Consider the following 9518-nt stretch of genomic DNA (forward strand, 5'->3'; position numbering starts at 1 on the left):
TCCACGTTAACGTACTACCAGCGTTCTGTCAACAATAGAACTTCTACTGGAAAAGTTGCATAGGTGACTATAGGTGACCTAGGAAAGCCCCGAGTGTAAACACTACATAAAAGCAATGGCAGAAGAACTTTCGTAATAAGAAAAGCTTAATCGCCTGTTTATTTCAAGCGTGACATTACTAAAAATTCTTAACTTTTCAGGAAACGCGTTTGAAAATATCGAAACGCAGTGAAAACAAATGGGCGCAAGAACAACACAAAGTGCTCTCTAGTGCCCAGTTTTGGAAGCACATCTTTGAAATTTTTTTACCAGAGCTAGACATCAAGATTAGCTTTCATTTTCTACCCATAAGACAATAAGGGCGATTTTTGAGTTATGCCACTCTTGAAACAAACAGGCGACTTATTTTATCGATCTTAATAATTTGTGGATCTTAACATTTAATAACTCATTAAAATTAATTTTGAGACAGACTGCACCAGTGAGCGTCTTTAGCGTCAGTGTGAATGCTCAATACTGCATAGACTCAAGGGCGCCCATCAGGGGGGCAAGGTGGGCTGCTTACCCCCTAAGAGGAAATTGTACTTAGGAATATCGAAAACCCAATATAATTTTTACATTAGTTACAGCAAAATTTGAAACTATATTTGAAACGTCACTTATACTTGCCCCCCCCTTGGAAACCACAACATGGGCGCCCTTGCATAGAATCACTATTTTATACAAGCTTATAGTATTTCATCATTATGATTTATATTATCAGTATTATTAATGAAAAAGATAAGGAAGTGGAGCTGATTTTGAGTTTAACGTTGCTTTCAGCAGCGAGGCTGTATGAGACGGGACCTACTGGTTAACGTGGGATCCGAACCACACGAGATCCCGCCTGGAATCGAACGCGGTTCTCGAACGCAAAAGGCGCGTACGCTAACCGCTTAGCCACGAAGGAGCTCAAACACCTGTGTCATGATGTTGAGAATGTTCATAAGATGTCAGTCAATCAAAAAAGGTTGGAAACCACTGTTTTAGAGGGCAGAAATGTGAACACCATGGAAAAGAAAAAAATAAGTAAACATAATGTTAATTTAATAAAATATTTTTCTGTGTAAGCGATCGGATCATTAGAAAAAAATATACAGGTTCCACCGAGATTTGAACTCGGATCGCTGGATTCAAAGTCCAGAGTGCTAACCATTACACCATGGAACCTTCACGTTAGTAAGTAGCGGAATTCGCGATAGAATAAGTATTGAAACAGCCTATAAAACAGAATATCAGAAAAAAAAGTGATCAAAGGCTTTTAATCAGCACTTTCGTCACAGATCTAAAAGTAGACAAAATGTGGCACTTTGCCAATAATTCAGGCTACTCGGAGAGAGATAATGGAGCATAATCGAAAAGGTACTTTCTACAATATATTACCCTATAATATAAGGCTAATAATGCAAACCGAGCATTTTATTACATAATGCCACACGAAAAACAATTATTTTTTCTTCATTTTATGAAAATGGCACTTAGTTCTTATTTACATATTTATGTAGTTTCATGGGCGCCCACAGAGGAGGGCAAGAGGGTTCAATTCAGTGTTGGGTAAGTTACTTGTAAAAATGTAACGCGTTACAAGTTACTTTACTTTCTCTTAAAATGTAACGCGTTAGTAACGCGTTACTTTCCCCCAAAAAGTAACTGTTACTTTACTTCGAAAGTAACGCGTTACTTTAAGGTCCGAAACTTTAAAATTGTGAAAAAAATATGATTTCAATTTTCCGTACTACTATTACTACCGTTATTATTATTATTATTATTATTATTATTATTATTATTATTATTATTATTATTATTATTATTATTATTATTATTATTATTATTATTATTATAACAACACTGTATATAAAAAGAAACATAGGCGGTTTGTATTTGAATACTAAAAAACTAGTTGATTGCCAACCTCGGTAGTCGTGAAGTCTAGGAGTCAAGGACATTGTTCACGAGCTTCTGAATTTGGGTTGAGGGTCTAGGTTGAGTATTCGGGCTCGAGTCAAACACTGTTAAAAGTTAGAGGGCACTGGCCAAATATCTTCAAAACTCCTCGGCCCGGGTTTAGAATTGTCAACGACTCGAGCAGCTCAGCTCACAGCTCATTCACTATCGACCCGAACCGAAAAGTGAGTCGAGCCAACAGCTCACCCAACCGACTCGGCTAGAACCATCGGCTCAGTTGAGCCGAATCGAGCAAATGGCTCATCCCTACGAAGCCAGCTCGAGCCAATGGTTCGCTGCAAGTGAGCCGGCTCGAGCCATCTTCTCAGTTGAGCCGAGCCGAGCTGAGCTTGTTATAAAACATCTCTTGTGGTCTCGCTTTCGAGACGAGACGAGATGCGAGCCGTGTCCCCTCTCGTGAGCAACACGAAAAGTATTCCATATTACTGTTTAGCTTACATTTCTTATGGCTTTCGTTTTGCAGTGTAATCAGGTCATGATTTCAAGACGACTTAAAACGAACGAGCCATTTATCAAACTCGACTGGACTCGAAACTCGACGCGAAAAACTGAATCGGCTCGGAACTCGACTCGAGGATATTACCTTTGACTTGACTCGAAACTCGACTTGAATTCGAGTCGAGTCGAGTTTTAGCTTGACTCGTGCTCATCCCTATACGTTAGAAAAAAATGGTTGCTTATTGTTATTCTGTTAAACTAATTATATAATAATAACAATGTTGTTATGTAAAATTAAAAATAAAGAATATAGAGAACCATTACACTACTCTATGATCAACGAGACTCTAGGATAAGCAAACTGATCTGAAAGAACTCCAATATTGCATACCATCAGCAAACTATTTTCTAGTAATAGAGTAGGCCTCCTCATCAGAACACAGTTTATTCATATTAACACCTTACTGTAAATCGTTAATTATGGCACCCTAGTTGTTGATAAATATTTTCCGCCGGAACACTTCGGACACTTTACTTTTAAATTCTGTCCAGCATCGTCCTCAGCTCTTAAAAAAAGTATTCTTTCAAATGTTCGAACGGTAAAACATTTTCGTTCTCCATCTTTATAAAAACAACACCAATCAAAATAAATTATATTAGCGGTATCATTGCACTCCTAGTTCACTCACTGAATGTATTGATTTGGAGCTGTCAAAATCTACGACAAAATCTTCCAGGTGCTTGCAATCAGTACACATGATTTCCCTAAGGCTGTCCTCATCTTCAAAAAACAGCAAGTGGCACTACGAACTTATCTGTTTCTCTGTGTGTCTGTGACTGTCGGTCACTGGTTTCATTCTGAGAAATTCACTTACAGGAAAGAAACATTTGTTTCCGAAAAAATATATATACATATATTGTAGTTACTCATCCGAAATGTAACGCGAAAAAAGTAACGCAAACTAGGTACGTTACTTAAAAATTTGTAACTCGTTACCGTTACAGTTACTTTGGAAAAAATGTAACGCGTTACTAGGAAACTTTACTTAAAAAGAAACGCGTTACAAGTAACGCGTTACTTGCGTTACGTTACTTCCCAACACTGGTTCAATTGCTCCTCTCTGGATTTTCGAAAAATGTTAACATTTATAGACTCTTCTGGTGACAATAGTATACTTTTAAAATCAACATTCACTAAATGATTAGAGTAACAAAATTTAGTCAAACCCATCCCGAAGATTTTAATCTACTTCTCTTCCCAATGTGATATTTCATATTTTTCAGTAATAATTATATTCAACCTGATGGTGCATGCAATGATGTTTTGAATGATGATATCCGTCAGTTGAGTTGAAAAGATAATTTCGCATTTGTTTCGCATTTGTTTCTTTTTCTGACGTGGTGCTGATAGCAATGAAGTTTTGTTTTGTTGGGTTTCATTCTAGCAATTGTGTGTGTGTGTGTGTCTTGCCCCCCTTGGAAAATATCCATGTGTAGTTTGGTTGTGATAGTACTCTTTAACAGTGGTGTACACAGAAATTCGTTAAAGCAGGGATTCCAGCCTCAAAGTCCATATAATTTCATGTGTGTATATATAGACACACGCAGAAAATATTGTAGGATAAACTCTTTTTTGCACACATGTAGTTTATATATATATATATATATATATATATATATATATATATATATATATATATATATATATATATGTATCTTTTAAAAGTTACAACTCAATGTGTGCTCCAGTATTTTCTAGACAATGTCTCAACCAATAGGTACGTTTGTACGACCTTCCTCAAGACCTCAGCAGGAACACCATTTATGACCTCACGGATCTTATTCTCAAGTTAACCAAGACTTTGTGGTTTGCTCCGATACACTTCTTCCTTAACCCATTCCCATAATAAGAAATCGCATAGGATGAGGTCTGGATTTCGCGCTGGCCATTTTCTGGGATCCCGGCGATCTACTCAGCGTCCTGCGAATTGTTCTTCAAGCTATTATCTTACAGACCACAAGGTGTAATGAGGGAGAGTTCTATATTGAATAAATAACAGTTCATGGACTCGTCTCATTCAGAAATTGTAAGCCATACAAATTTTTCTAACATTTCCAAGTATCTTTCAGCGTTCATAATATATCTTAACAGATAGGGTCCCAAAATGCGGGAAGAAGTTAATCAATATCACTGTCACTTTCGGCTTACCCTGCAGTTTTTCAACGGTCTCTTGGAAACCATCTCCTGCCAATTATTAATGACTATTAAGGCGATTAACGAACTCCTGAACATGAAACAAACTTCATCACTTCTCAGATTTTTTTCAAACAGGTGTGAATGATCTTCATGCGATGCGAGCATCATTTCACAAAATTCAACATCCCTATTGCAATCATCTGGATACAATTTTTGGACATAATGAGGCTTCCAATGTAACTCTTTGTGGAGAATTGCACGCACAGAATAGCACGTAATATCACTCTCTCTTGCAGTCTGCCTTATTGATTTTGAAGGGCTTCGCTCGAACATCTCCATCTCTATGGCCACCTTTTCCTCTGACACCGAACTGTACCTTATCTCTCAATGTCCACAACACTTCCGGTAGTCATTAATTTTCTGTGGTATTTTTTAATTGTTTTTGCATCCAGAACAGCTATCCTTCCATGTTAATCTCTCCACCACCGTTGGATCTGAATTACAGACTGCCACACCTCAAATTTTGCTACGATCTTGGCTCTCTCTTCAATGCTTAATCGTCCTGGCATCTCTTGTGTTGCTATTGCAACGAATCGCAGCAAAGTTTGGAAATGAGTATACATAGATAGCAGCAGCCATAAATTTAGTATTTCATTGTGTTTTATTTGTTGTAAAGGAGAATGAAAGATTTCGTTATTTACATAGTAAATGTCGAGTCGACTTTTCCCGTAAGACTTCCAAAACCTATTGGTCCACAGCAGTCCGTTTATGTATTCTTTCACTTTGAAGTAGTACATTCAAGGAGAAAGTATTATTGAGTTGATTTTGAGCTTAACATCCCTTCCAGCAGCGATTCTATATGACACAGGACCTACTGATTAACGTGGAATCCGAACCACATGAGCTCCAGCCGGGAAGGGGAAAGTGTTTTCCTGAAAATAAGACTGGTTGCTAGGTTAATTGTTTGGTCAAATCACTGATTAAAGTTCATTTTCAGGAGACACTGGGCCTTATGCAGAGTCGTTTTGAAGCGCGATTAGTGCCATCGACTAACATAAGTCTCCTGGAGTAGTCAGTAGTTTAGTATGACGCTATCATACGTCGAAACGACTCTGCATAAGGCGGACTGTGTCTATCAATTCGAATCGTAACCATTAATAACATGATTTCTGATTGTTACGAGAAATACATAAAGTAAGTTTTAATGAGAGTTTTAAGATAGGGTTTATTCATTCTTGGAATAAGGCAATTTGAATAGGGTTTATCTCCTGGTTATGCCTTATTTTCAGGGAAACACATTATTATTATTATTATTATTATTATTATTATTATTATTATTATTATTATTATTATTATTATTATTGTGAATATAGATAATATTTTACTAATTTGTTTCTTTACATTTTGTTAAAGACAAAGCACGTTAAATCTTCTTTATGAAACAGTAAAAACACAGCACGAACTCTGTACCGCCCTCTTACAGTGTATTGCCTCCTTGGCTCAGTGGTTAGAGCACTGGTCTCGTAAACCAGGGGTCGTGAGTTCGACTCTCACAGGAGGCATAATTTAAGGTTTTTACTTCTGTGAATGACTACAAGTCTATGTCACAGTTACTACTAACAAGATATCAATTAGAAAATCCGATAAATTCAATCTTGATTACAAAAGCTAGATGTCTCAGTCTGTGTGGCACACTAATAGGTGGTGTTACCTGTGCTGCCTACCTAGCAACTAATAGAATTTATTATCGTGAAAGAAATTTATCGATTTAAAACTATTATTACGATTTACTTGCAAGTTGAGAAACTCAATTCTCCCATTACTGGCAGGTCACTTGCTGCAACTGAGAAGCTTCCATGGTCTTCCGCTAACCTCTTTGTCTTCACGTACGATTTTTCTGTTTTCATATCATCCATCAATTGTAGCCTCCTTCACTCCCTCCCTCTCTTTTCTGCCACCATACCCTCTAACACGTTCCTCACGATACAGTTCCTTCTTAACCAACGTCCCAATCAATTTCTCTTCCTTTTCTCAATAATATATAAGATTGTCATTTTCTCCCTTACTATTTCTAACACCCTCTCATTCCTTTTCCTCTCGACCCAACCAATTCTCTTCATTCTTCTTCACACCCACATTTCGAAGGCTTCCAGTCGTTTTTCATCATTTTTCCGTTATGTTCATGTTTCTAACCCATATACTACAACACTCCACACGAAGCATTTAATGCTTCTTTTCTCATCCCTTTATCCAAGGTTCCACAAAACACTTTTCTTTCTCTTTCGCCATTTTTATCCTTGCTTTTATTTCATGTTTGCAATTCATGTTTCAATTTACTTATTTCAAAATAATACAAGGAGTAATCATGTTTAGATTTGAGCATTAAGTTAATGTTCGTGTATTTCTAGATTAACATATTGTGATGATTTAATTGCAACTAAAAACTTTATTGTTTCAGTTTAATTATATTAAAATATGACAAGGGTCATAACAACGTTTTTTTTTCTAAAGTACAATTTCATTCCCATCTGAAGATGGGCGGGCGCAGAAGCTAATACTTTCTGTTGGACCATGAGTATTCGTTTATTTGTAGTTTTATTTGGAGATGGGTAATAGTCAGTGGCGTATTTAGGGGGGGCTTCCGAGCTTAAGCCCCCCCGAAATATTACTTACTATGGTAAAGTATATGAAATATCTTGCTGAATTTTCACATTTTCAGGCAAAGCCGCTCCCCCTGAAAGTTAGCAAAGCCCCCCGAAACAAAATCGTAAATACGCCACTGGTATATAGGATTTATTTATTTATTAATTAATGTGTTAGGATAGGTACAATATAAAATTACAAAATACAAAAATATAGAACAATTCAAAATAAAACAAGAAAAATGCATCTTATAACGAGCAATGAAGTGCTGAAATGATGGAGTGGTAAAGTGCTCAAAACGTTTCTTGACTTCATGGTAATAGTTCAGAGAAGAAATCCGTTAGTAGTTTCAGTTTATTTATTTATTTATTTATTTAGAAAAGGAAATTATACAAAGAACGGAGGACACACACACTAACTGTAATCTCCAAGAGAACTAACTAACCTTGAAACAAAAAATCAGATAACTTACTTTTTCTGTCAGTATGGTAAGTGCACTTCAATACCAATAGATGGCAGTTATGCTTCTATCGTTGATGGAGAATATTTATAGTTGCTGATTGTAGATGGCAGGTACAATTCTTTTGTTTTATTTCCAGAGTAAATAGAAATTGTATGAGTAATGACAATCTTTTCTTCAATCGTAAATGGAATAACCAACGAAAAACGCTGAAACAGGTGATTTGACAATTAAGATATCCGAAGAAACAAAAAATCCCAGATACTTTCAATATGGCTGCTATGTCATGTCTCATATAAGTTTCATTTACTCAATTTATTTTGTTCATTGTGTGCTCTCTTTATAGATTTTGATTACTACTGTTATCAAAGTGAAGCCCGAATAAGGTTATACCAATTTTTTAATGACTCCAGGGACGTGATAGAAGCGTGCCCTTACTTTACAGGGAAGTCAGAAAGTTCTTACCTTCATCATGGTAGAGGTGAGCTAGCTAGGGATCTGCAATTTGGCCCATGGACGCGTCCTTCTCTATGTATTCACCTTGTATTGCCTTACATTTCTCACACCTATGAATTAACCCGTTGATACCATTTCCATAAAATCTGCGAGTTAGACCTAAGGCAAAGCATGTTTCTACGCATAAATGATCTCAGTCCTCACCATCTGCCAAACACCTATATTTGGGAAGAGGCAATAATCGGACGGGTCAGATAGAGTGAATATGATGGGTGGGCCAAAGATTTGCAGCCATATTGACACAGAAAAGTTATTGTTTTCGTTCGTTGTATTTCCCGGTAGCAGCAACGTACCACTCGAGTCCAAACCCCATCTTATTGCCTTGAAAGCATCCTTTTACTTACGCAATATATTTCTATGATTGTAGGCCCTTTATATAAGTAGTGAGTCAAGGTCACACCTGTATGATCCCAAAGCACGGACAACATGCTTTACTGGATGAATGCTCCATTTTAGCCTTTTGGAAGGGTAGGGGGTTGGGTTGGTATATTTCTATGTTTTATTCATTTCCTTGGTTTTAGGATAATCCAAAATTGGTCCACAGTCACTAATTATTTTCCAAAAGCAACCTTCTTTTTGTATTGTAGATCCAAAATGCTTTGTGAACATTGTACATGTTGCTGTTCTTGAAGTGGTGATGAGAAGGTGCCATCACTTTGCTCATGTGCATGTAATATGGTGTGAGCAGACCTCCTACTAATTTTTACTTCCCGAGCTAAACAATTAGTAACCACACATTTATCTTCAAGCATTAGTTGCTCAACTTCTGTCACCGAGCTTCGGTCCTGTAGTCATTGAAAGACGACCCTTTCTTGGGTCAACATGTAGACTTATGTGACCACATTTAAATTCTCCATTCCAGTATTTTACTGTATCATAAGGTGACCATTTCTCAGCATATGCAGCTGCCATCTCTTCATGTATCATTTCTGCCCAAGATGAAGGAACATATCAAGCTCAGTATTCGAGTTTTTTCTAACATGCCGCTGTCGTCTAGTTTTCTGACTGTAACATCAATTCAACAGGATCTTTAAAGACACAAATTAGTACGCATATTAGTGAGTTGTCATTCTATGCAATTTTTTGAAATTACTAATACATTTCTATCATGATTAGATGAAGAATTTTCAGGCCTTTCTTCACACAAAATAATACATTAAAGCAAATTGTAAATCCAGCTATGTCTGGTAATAGGGGCGGACTGGCAACCATAGGGCCCACCCTGCTAAACTGAAATGGGGGCCCACTGTATAAAAATGT

General features: G+C 36.9%; 2 non-coding genes across 2 annotated transcripts; one reads left to right on the plus strand and one right to left on the minus strand.

Moving 5' to 3' along the window:
- Nucleotides 1–1137: 1137 nt before the first annotated feature.
- Nucleotides 1138–1209, minus strand: TRNAQ-UUG (transfer RNA glutamine (anticodon UUG)). The gene has a single exon. It is a non-coding gene; the product is annotated as a tRNA-Gln (tRNA).
- Nucleotides 1210–6128: 4919 nt separating this feature from the next.
- On the plus strand, nucleotides 6129–6201 carry TRNAT-CGU (transfer RNA threonine (anticodon CGU)). Its single transcript has one exon. It is a non-coding gene; the product is annotated as a tRNA-Thr (tRNA).
- Nucleotides 6202–9518: the final 3317 nt, after the last annotated feature.

This window comes from Thermobia domestica, chromosome 8 (assembly GCF_964235325.1).
Source record: "Thermobia domestica chromosome 8, izTheDome1.hap1.1, whole genome shotgun sequence".
NCBI lineage: Eukaryota > Metazoa > Arthropoda > Insecta > Zygentoma > Lepismatidae > Thermobia > Thermobia domestica.